Genomic DNA, 9,685 nt, shown 5'->3' with positions numbered 1-9,685 from the left:
TAGATTTCCTGGGTAACTTGCTGCAGCTTCCATATCAGCACTTGCTGCTTCACCTTGCACTTTTATGTTATGAAAATGGTTTCTTTCCTAAAATCTCAGGAAACAACCTCTGCTGGTTTCAAACTTTTTCTGCAGCTTCTCACCTCTGTCAGCCTTCGTAGAACTGAAGAGTTAGGGTCTTGCTCTGGATTAGGCTTTGGCTTAGGGAATGTTGTGGCTGATTTGTTCTTTTATCCAGACTAGTAAAACTTTCTCTACATCAGCAGTAAGGCTGTGTTGCTTTCTTATCTTTCATGTGTTCATTAGAGTAACACTTTTAATTTCATTAAAAAAATTTTCCTCTGCTTTCATAACTTGACTGTTTGGCACAAGAGGCCTAGTTTTGGCCTATCTTGGTTATCGACATGCCTTCCTCACTAAGCTTAATCATTCCTAGCTCTTGATTTAAAGTGAGAGACGCATGACTCTTACTTTGACTTGAACACTTAGAGGTCCTTGTATGGTTATTAATTAGTCTAATTGCAATATTGTTGTGTCATGAGGAGAGGGAAAGGGTTGGTGGAATGGCCAGTCGGTGGACCAATCAAAACACACACATTTATTGATTCAGTTTTTCATCTTGTACAGCACGGTTCATGGTTCCCTAAAACAATTACAATAGTAACATCAAAGATCACTGATTACACATCACCATAATAAATATAACAATAACGAAAAAAGTTTGAAATATTGTGAGAATTACCAAAATGTGACACAGAGACATGAAGTGAGCAAATGCTCATTGAAAAATGGCACCAATAGACTTGTTAGGCACAGGGTTGCCACAAATCTTCAATTTGTAAAAAAACACAATATCTGCAAAGCACAATATAATGAAGTACAATAAAATATGCCTGTATACATTCCTTCATGGACAATGAAAAATCTGGATCCTGTTATTCTTAATTGCTTTACTTTCTTGAACAGTCCCCAGGTATATAACCCATCTCCCGTCTCCTCCCAGTTTTCCCTGCACAGATGCTCCCCTCACACTAAAACTGAGCCACCATCTCATGTAGATGCCCTTTACCTCAGGCTCTGACACTCACAGCAGGACGTCCAGCCATGGAGAAGTCCAGATGCCATTTTCAAAGTGTTCAAGCTCTAATACACCAAGCCAGACCACGCATCTAAGTAGGTGTCCTCATCTCACTTGGGCTCTGACCCCATAAGCTAGGCCACGTACCTGCACAGATGCTCTCTTCAGACTATATGGGTCCTGGCACCCATCTCTGGACAACATGGATTTTCCCATTTCAGTGCAAGTGATCACTGTGTTGTGTCCCCACACAATGGCTTTAGGACTGAATTGTTCAGGTAGAAAAGAGAGAAGAGGAAAAGAAAATGGAAAAGGAAGAGTGCTGTTTTCCTTTAAAGTAAGAGTCCCTGTTCCACTCATGTCTTCCCAAGCCCAGGATAATCTAACACTAAAATCAATAACCCAGTCACTGAAAAGGCATGATCAAATTCTCTAAGCCTCTAGAGACAGCTCCTATCAAAAGGCTAATGTGGCATTGATGACTCAGGAGAGGACAATGAGGGCTCACTCTCCAAGAAAAATAATACGTTATCCCCCTCTGCTTTAATGCTATCTCATGATTAGGAAAATCAAGTACCCAAATTTTGATCAATTTTTACGTTTGCTTTTCTCACCCACCCCACTTCTCCTTCCTTTACGTGGTTGGAGAAGCTTCATTAAACAAAGAGTCTTATACCCAACACTGAAGTTTTTCACCTCCATTTTTGGGTTTCTATATTTCTAACTTAGAGAATGTTGGCCTCAGCATAAAAACCTTAATATCTCACTCTGAGAGTACTGAGTTTACTTCTATTGGAGTAAAAATGCTTTTACTGAGTGTCAATGCTTTTTACTATACTCTGATATCATTATATGAAAGAAATAGTGAACCCAAACTGAGGTATAGAAGATATAGGAAGGGGTCAGTAAACTATTTCCCTCTTAGGACCCATCTAAAGGAAGTGCACCTTTGTGACAATGAGTGAGTGAAAGAAAAGGAGAAAGAGAATGAAATTTCCTCGTAAGGTATATCCATTCATTACCTAAATGTCTGCTTCTCAAACCTCTACCTTAAAGACAAAAAAGTGCATTTTAATAGTGAAGTGATTTCCATGATTTGGAAAGGAATGCAGCCAGAATTAAAAAATACTCCTGCCCTGAAACAAGGGATGGTCCATGCTTGAATGAATTCCAGCTCATCAGTACCATCAAGGAACTATATAGAAAGCAGGGAGTATACAAAAATGAATTAATAGAATGTTTAATAAGTGATGCTGGAGTTGTTGCTTTATCTTGTGCATCGTCCACTTGTAATAAGGGAACTGCCTGTCTGTGGGGAGCCATGGTTACAGGTAATTCAGAGCCTTACAGACTGGCTCAGTTAATGTTTAATCTGTTTCTGCTCCTAAGGCATTGTCTCTGCCTGCACCTGGAGAGTGTTTACAAGTTGTTGAGGTATGTGGTGAGGATGGCCAGTTCCTTAGGAGATACTATAGATAGATGNGTTCAGCATCTTAGCTGTAGAGGGCAGCGTCACTGGCCCTCATATGTGGGATCCGAACCGGGGCCCTCTGGCATCCCAAGCCAGTTCTTAACCATCGCACCACTCAGCCGGCCCAATAGATGGGGATATTGATACCAACCTCACAGAAAAAGGATTATAAAAAATATTATGAAAAATTGAAAATAAATAAATTAGATAACTTAGATGAAATGGACAAATTCTCAGAACAACACAAACTATCAAAGTTGAACCTAGAAGAAATAGCAATATGAATATACTTATAACAAGTGAAGAGAACCAGTAATCAAAACACTACTCACAAAAAATAGCTGAGGCACAAATGGCTTCACCACTTGTCACATCCTGCGTGGCAAGGACAGTGAGAAATGAGAGGGTAGACGCAGAGTTAAAGAGCACGAGACAGAGATAAGGCTAAAGCGGGACCAGGGGGCATCAGCCTTGTGGACTGAGCCCCGAATCGGGTCGTCGCATGGCTTTTATTGAGAAAATTTCAAGGAAGTGAAACTGAATTACTCAAAGATCCATCCGTGTGTCACGTGCCTTAAGGCTGTTTTCCATTAACCAGCTCCCATTGTATTCCAACATGTACTATGCCTTCATACAGCCTGCACAACCCCCAGAACAGCGTTATCCTGTCGCATCCTATACAATTAAGGAAGATGACCGATATCATTCCACCTGGTCTCAGCATTCCGAGACACTCCCTATAGAAAGCTTTACCGATATCATTCCATTGGGTCTCAGCGTTCCGAGGCACTTCCTCAGGACCTCGTTAGGTCAGGGATTAGTGCAGGGGGCGGTCGTGGATGTAGCTGTAAGGCAACAACCACTGAATTCTACCAAACATTCAAAGAAGAATTACCACTACTTCTTCAGAAACTCTTCTAAAAAATAGAAGAGAAGGATGGAATACTTCTCAACTGATTTTATGAAGCTGGTATACCCTGATTCCAAAACTGGACAAAGACATCACAAGAAAATTATAGACCAATGTCTTTTATAAAATCTTCAACAAAATACTAGAAAAATAAATCCAGGAACATAGAAAAGAATTATATACTGTGACCAAAAGAGGTTTATCCCAGGGATGCAAGATTGGGTTAACATGCAAAAATCAATTAATGAAGTATATCGTATCAAGAGTAAAATTTAAGGGCCAGCCGAGTGGCTCAGTTGGTTAAGAGCTTGCTCAAGAGTTTGAGCTCTGAGCAACAGTGGTTCGAGTCCCGGCCCAAGCTGGGCAGTCGCTGAGCTGCCAACAGGTGGCAGGATGGCTCAGCTAAAAAATAAATAAATAAATAAATAAATAAATAAATAAATAAAGAGTAAAATTTAAAAATCACATATTCACCACAATAGATGCAGAAAAAGCACTTGACAAAACCCAAAATCCTTTTATGATTTAAAAAACAAAAATCAACAAACAAAAAATAGAATAAAATTTCCTCAATCTGATAAAGGGCATCTACAAAAATCCCATAGCTAATATTAAACATAATTGTGGAAGACTGGATGCTTTTTCCCTAAGATCAGGAAAAAGGGAAGGATATTCACCTCACCACTTCTATTAAAGTTGTATTGGAGGCTCTAGCCAGGGCAATTAGACAACAAAAAATAAATCATCCAGATTGGAACGAAGTAAACTATCTCTATTCATAGGTAGCATGGTATTGTATATATAGAAAAACCTAATAAGTACACTAAAAGTGCAAGGTGAAGCAGCAAGCAGTAGCTGCAGCAAGTTATCCAGGAGATCTAGCTAAGATAATTAATGAAGGTGGCTATCCTAAACAACAGACTTTCAAGGTAGATGAAACAGCCTCATTTTGGAAGACGCCATCTAGGACTTTTGAGAAGTCAATGTCAGCCTCCAAAACTTCAAAGACAGGCTGACTCTCTTGTTAGGGGCTAATGCAGATGGTGACTTTAAGTTGAAGCCAATCCTCCTTCATTATTCATAAAATCGTAGGGCCTTTAAGAATTATGCTAAATCTACTCTGCCTGTGCTCTATATATGGAACAACAAAGCCTGGATGACAGCTCATCTGTTTACAACATGGTTGACTGAATATTTTAAGCCCACTGTTGAGACCTACTGCTCAGAAAAAAAGATTCCTTTAAAAATATGACTGCTCATTGATGGTGCACCTGCTCAACCAAGAGCTCTGATGGAGATGTATGAGGTTTATGTTGTTTTCATTCCTGTTAACACAACATCCCTTATGCAGCCCATGGTTCAAGGAGTAATTTTGAATTTCAAGTCTTATTATTTGAGAAAAACATTTTGTAAGGGTATAGCTGTCATAGAGAGTGACTCCTCTGATGAATCTGGGCAAGGTAAATTGGAAACCTTCTAGAAAGGAGTCACCATTGTGGATGCCAGTAAGAATATTCATGATTCAGGGGAAGAGGTAAATATGTCAACAATAATAGGAGTTTGGAAGAAGCTGATTCCAACCATCATGGATGATTTTCAGGGGCTTAAGACTTTGGTGAAGGAAACAATTGCAGATGTGGTGGAAACAGCAAGAGAACTAGAATTTGAAGTGGAGCCTGAAGATATGACAGCAATCTTATGCTAGAACTTTAACAGATGAAGAGTTGCTTCTTCTGGATGAGCAAAGAAAGTGGTTCTTAAGATGGAATCTACTTCTGGTGAACATTTGTGAAAATTGTTGAAATGACAACAAAGGATTTCAAATATTACATTAACTTACTTGATGAAACAGTGGCAGGGTTTGAGAAGATTGACTCCAATTTTGAAAAAAGTTCTACTGTGGGTAAAATGCTATCAAATGCAATGACATGCTACAGAGAAATCATTCATGAAAGGAAAAGTCAGTAGATGTGGCAAACTTCACTGTTGTCTTATTTTAAGAAATCACCACAGCCACCCCAACCTTCAGCAGCCACCAAACCTGATCAGTCAGCAGCCATCAATGTTGGGGCAAGACCCTCCACTCCACCAGCAAAAAAGATTAGGACTCACTGAAGGCTCAGATGACAGTTAACATATTTTAACAATAAAATACTTTTAATTAAAGTATGTACATTGGTTTTTTTTTAGACATAATGCTATTGCACCCTTAATAGAGTACAGCATGATATTAACGTAACTTTTATGTGCACTGGGAAACTAAAAAAAATGTGACTCACTTTATTGTGATGTTTGCTTTACTCTGGTGGTCTGGAATGGAACCCATACATCTCTGAGGTGTGCCTGTATTATCTGCCCCCAAACAGGCATCGCCTCCTCCATTATCAACATCCTCCATCACAGTAGTACATTTGTTACATTGATAAACTTACATCGACACATTATAACCACTCAAAGGTGCATTGCAGTTTACTCTTACATCCTATGGGTTTGGACAAATGTATAATGACATGTATCCAACATTACAGTATTATACAAAGTATTTTTTAAAAATCCTCTATACTCTGCCTATTTATCTCTCCTCCTCAAAATTTGTCAAACACTGATCTTTTTATTTTCCCCATAGTTTTGCCTTTTGATATCATGTAGTTGGAATCATACAGTGTGTAGTCTTTTCAGGCTGGCTTCTTCCATTTTGTAATATGCATTTAGATTTCCTCCATGTCTTTTCATGGCTTGATAAATAGCTTGTTTCTTTTTAATGCTGAATAATATTCCATTGTCTGTATGTACCATGGTTTATTTATTTGTTCACCTACTGAAAGACATCTTGGTTGCTTCCAAATTTTGGCAATTATGAATAAAGCTACTATACACATCCATGTGCAGGTTTTCATATGGACATAAGTTTTCAACTCCCCTGGATAAATACTAACGATCACAATTGCTGGACTGTAATGTAAGAATAGGTTTAGTTTTGTTAGAAATCACTAGACTGACTTATAAAGCAGTTATACAATTTTGCATTCCCACTAGCAATGAATGAAAGTTTCTGTTGCCTTACAGTCTTGCCAGGGTTTGATTTTGTCATTGTTACAGATTTTGGTCATTCTATTAGTGTTATCTCATTGTTGTCTTCTTTTTTTAATTTATTTATTTTTTATTTCTATACATCTTTTTTAAAAGATTTTATTGGGGAATTGGGGGAGGGGAAGAGTGCTGGGGAATCAGGGAAAGGGGAACAGACAAGTTGCTGTCGTTTTGTTCTTCAGTCTAGTTGTGGAGGACATCGCTTCACTGGTCCATGTTGGTATTACCATTGTGTTGTTCCCGGATGAGGCAGATCGGTCGCCAGCCTCCGGACGGCCACTCATGGCAGCTCTTGGCAGCTCACACCGGCTGCTGGCTGCTCACGCTGGCTGCCGGCCACACGTGGTAGCTTATGGCAGCCCACTGCCACAGGAGCTGCAGCCTACGCCATCACTGGCCACCCACGGCAGCCCAGCTCCAGGTCAAGCTGTTGTTCACCATCTTAGCTGTAGAGGGCAGTGTCACTGGCCCCCATGTGGGATCCAAACCAGGGCCTGCTTCTCAGAGCTGACGTCCCAAGCCAGCTCTTAACCAACGCGCCACTCGGCCGGTCCCCTCATTGCTGTCTTAATTTGTATTTCTGTGATGACAAATTATATGGAGCATATTTTTGTATGCTTATTTGCCATCTGTATATCTTCATTGGTACAATGTCCATTAAGGCTTTTGACCCATTTGTTCGTATTTTTATTGTTGCATTTTAAGAGATCTTTGTGTATTTTGGATGTGGTCCTTTATCAGATGTGTCTTTTGCAAACAGTTTCTCTCAATCTGTGGCTTATCTTCTTATTATCTTGATTTTTGCAGAGGAAAATTGTTTCATTTTAATGAAATCTAGCTTATCAATTATTTTTTTCATAGATCTTGTATACAAGTATATGAAAAGGTGCTCAACTTCACTAATTATCAGGGAAATGCAAACAAAAACCACAAAAAAATATCACCTCACCCTATTAGGATAGCTATTATAATAAGAACAAAATGTAATTGTTGGTGAGAATATGGAGAAAAGGGAACCCTTAAACACTGTTGGTGGGAATGTCAATTGGTATAGCCATTTTGGAAAACTATGGAGATTCCTCAGAAAATTAAAAATATTGTAGAACTACCATGTGATCTAGCAATCCCACTAATGGGTATGTATCCAAATAAAATGAAATCATTACATAAAAAAGATATGACTCCCAAATTTATTGCAGTACTACTCACAATAGCTAAGATATTGAAACAACCTAATTGTCTGTTGACTGAAGAATAAATAAAGAAAATGTGAGATATTTATATATAAAGAAAATGAATAATATTTATGAAGTCAACTTTTTAGATTCCACATAAAAGTGGTATCATTCAGTTTTTGTCTTTCTGTGTCTGGGTTATTCTACTCAGCATATTGCCCTTCACATTTATCTATGTTATCGCAATGGCATGATTTCCTTCTTTCTTCAAAAAATATGTGGAGTCTAAAAAGAATTGAACCCATAGAAGCAGAGAGTAGAATGGTGGTTGCCAGAGACTTGTAAGTGGGAGAAATAGGGAAATGTTGTTCAAAGGGTACAACGTTTCAGTTATACAGGATGAACAAGTTCTGGGGGAATTTATGTACAGTATGGTGACTACAGCTAATAATACTGTATCGTATACTTGAAATTAGTTAAGAGAGTAAGTGTACTTAAGTGTTCTCATCACAAAAAAGGTAATGTGAGGTAATGGATATGTTAATTAAATTGATTGTGGTAATCATTTCACAATGTATACATTTATCTAAACATCACACTATACCTTAAACATATATAATATTGATTTGTCTATCATATCTCAAGAAAGCTGAAAAAACTTAAGATTAACCAAGTTATACATACAGAAAAACTGGTAAGATTTTTCCCAGCTAATTATTAGCTCATTATCAAACTTGAGTATAATAAGAGAGTGTGGTATTGGTACAGCAATAGACATATAGGCAAAAGAACAAAAACAAGGGGTCCAGAACCAGCCCATTTATACATGGAAATGTTATATATTTTAGAGTTGGCCTTAGAATTCACTTAAAAATGGTGCAGGTTTTAATAAATTATCCCAAGAGAATTGATTATTCAAAAGGAAAACTTAACTTTGGATCTGTACCACTTAACACCCACAAAAATTAACTCCTTGCAGAATAAATACTTAAATGTGAACAGGAAAAAATTAAAATTTCTAGTTGAAAATTGAGAAGATTACCTTTATGAATTTAGGTAAGAAAGCATTTCTTAACAGGAATACAATAGCAAAAACCACTTTAAAATATTGATAAATTGACTTTATATATATAAATTGATTATATATTTCTTAAAAATTATATCAATTCTAAGATACTTTAATGAATGCTATGTCTTTATTATATGGAAAGGTAATGGTAATGGTTATAATGCTGATGCATTGATATCAATAAATAAAATATGTACAATGGAATCTCAAAAAAGTCACAAATTTAGAGAAATCATTTTTAATACAAACAACTGACATAGAAAATTGAGATTGTAAAAACTAAAATCTAAATCCTATAAACTTATTTCTAGCTACACATATGTCTATTTCTGTATTTATAAAAAATAATAAGGAAATCAATGTCACTGGAGGGGCCAGAGCTAGATGGTGGAAGCAAACAAACAAACAAACACAGCATACCAGTACACATGTGAAAGATTCCCAACCTTATTAGTAATCAGGAAAATACATTTTAAAACCACCAGAAGGTACCATTTAATATTCAATAGGAAGACAAAACAGAAAAATCTGACAATATCAGGTATTGGCAAGAAAGTTTATTAATGGAATAATTTACATGTTATAATTCATTCAGTTAGTTATATCTATTAGTTAATCATAAATATACTACAATGCACAGAAATTCTAGTCTTTAGCATATGCTGTAAAGGAATATTACACATGTTGACCAGAAGACATGCACAAAGGTATTGAGAGAGGCATAGATCATAATAGCAAACAAACAAATAAAAATAGAAATAACCAAAATTCTATAATGGAAAATTGGTTTTCTGAAACATTTTCAAAATATCTTCACTATTTACCAGGGATACACAGAGATTTGATGTGAATAAGACATTCAGTTCAGAAAGCTCAGTAGAATGAAACCATT

The sequence above is a fragment of the Hipposideros armiger genome, unplaced genomic scaffold (assembly GCF_001890085.2).
Source record: "Hipposideros armiger isolate ML-2016 unplaced genomic scaffold, ASM189008v1 scaffold_687, whole genome shotgun sequence".
Taxonomy (NCBI): domain Eukaryota; kingdom Metazoa; phylum Chordata; class Mammalia; order Chiroptera; family Hipposideridae; genus Hipposideros; species Hipposideros armiger.
This window is presented reverse-complemented; position numbering follows the sequence as displayed.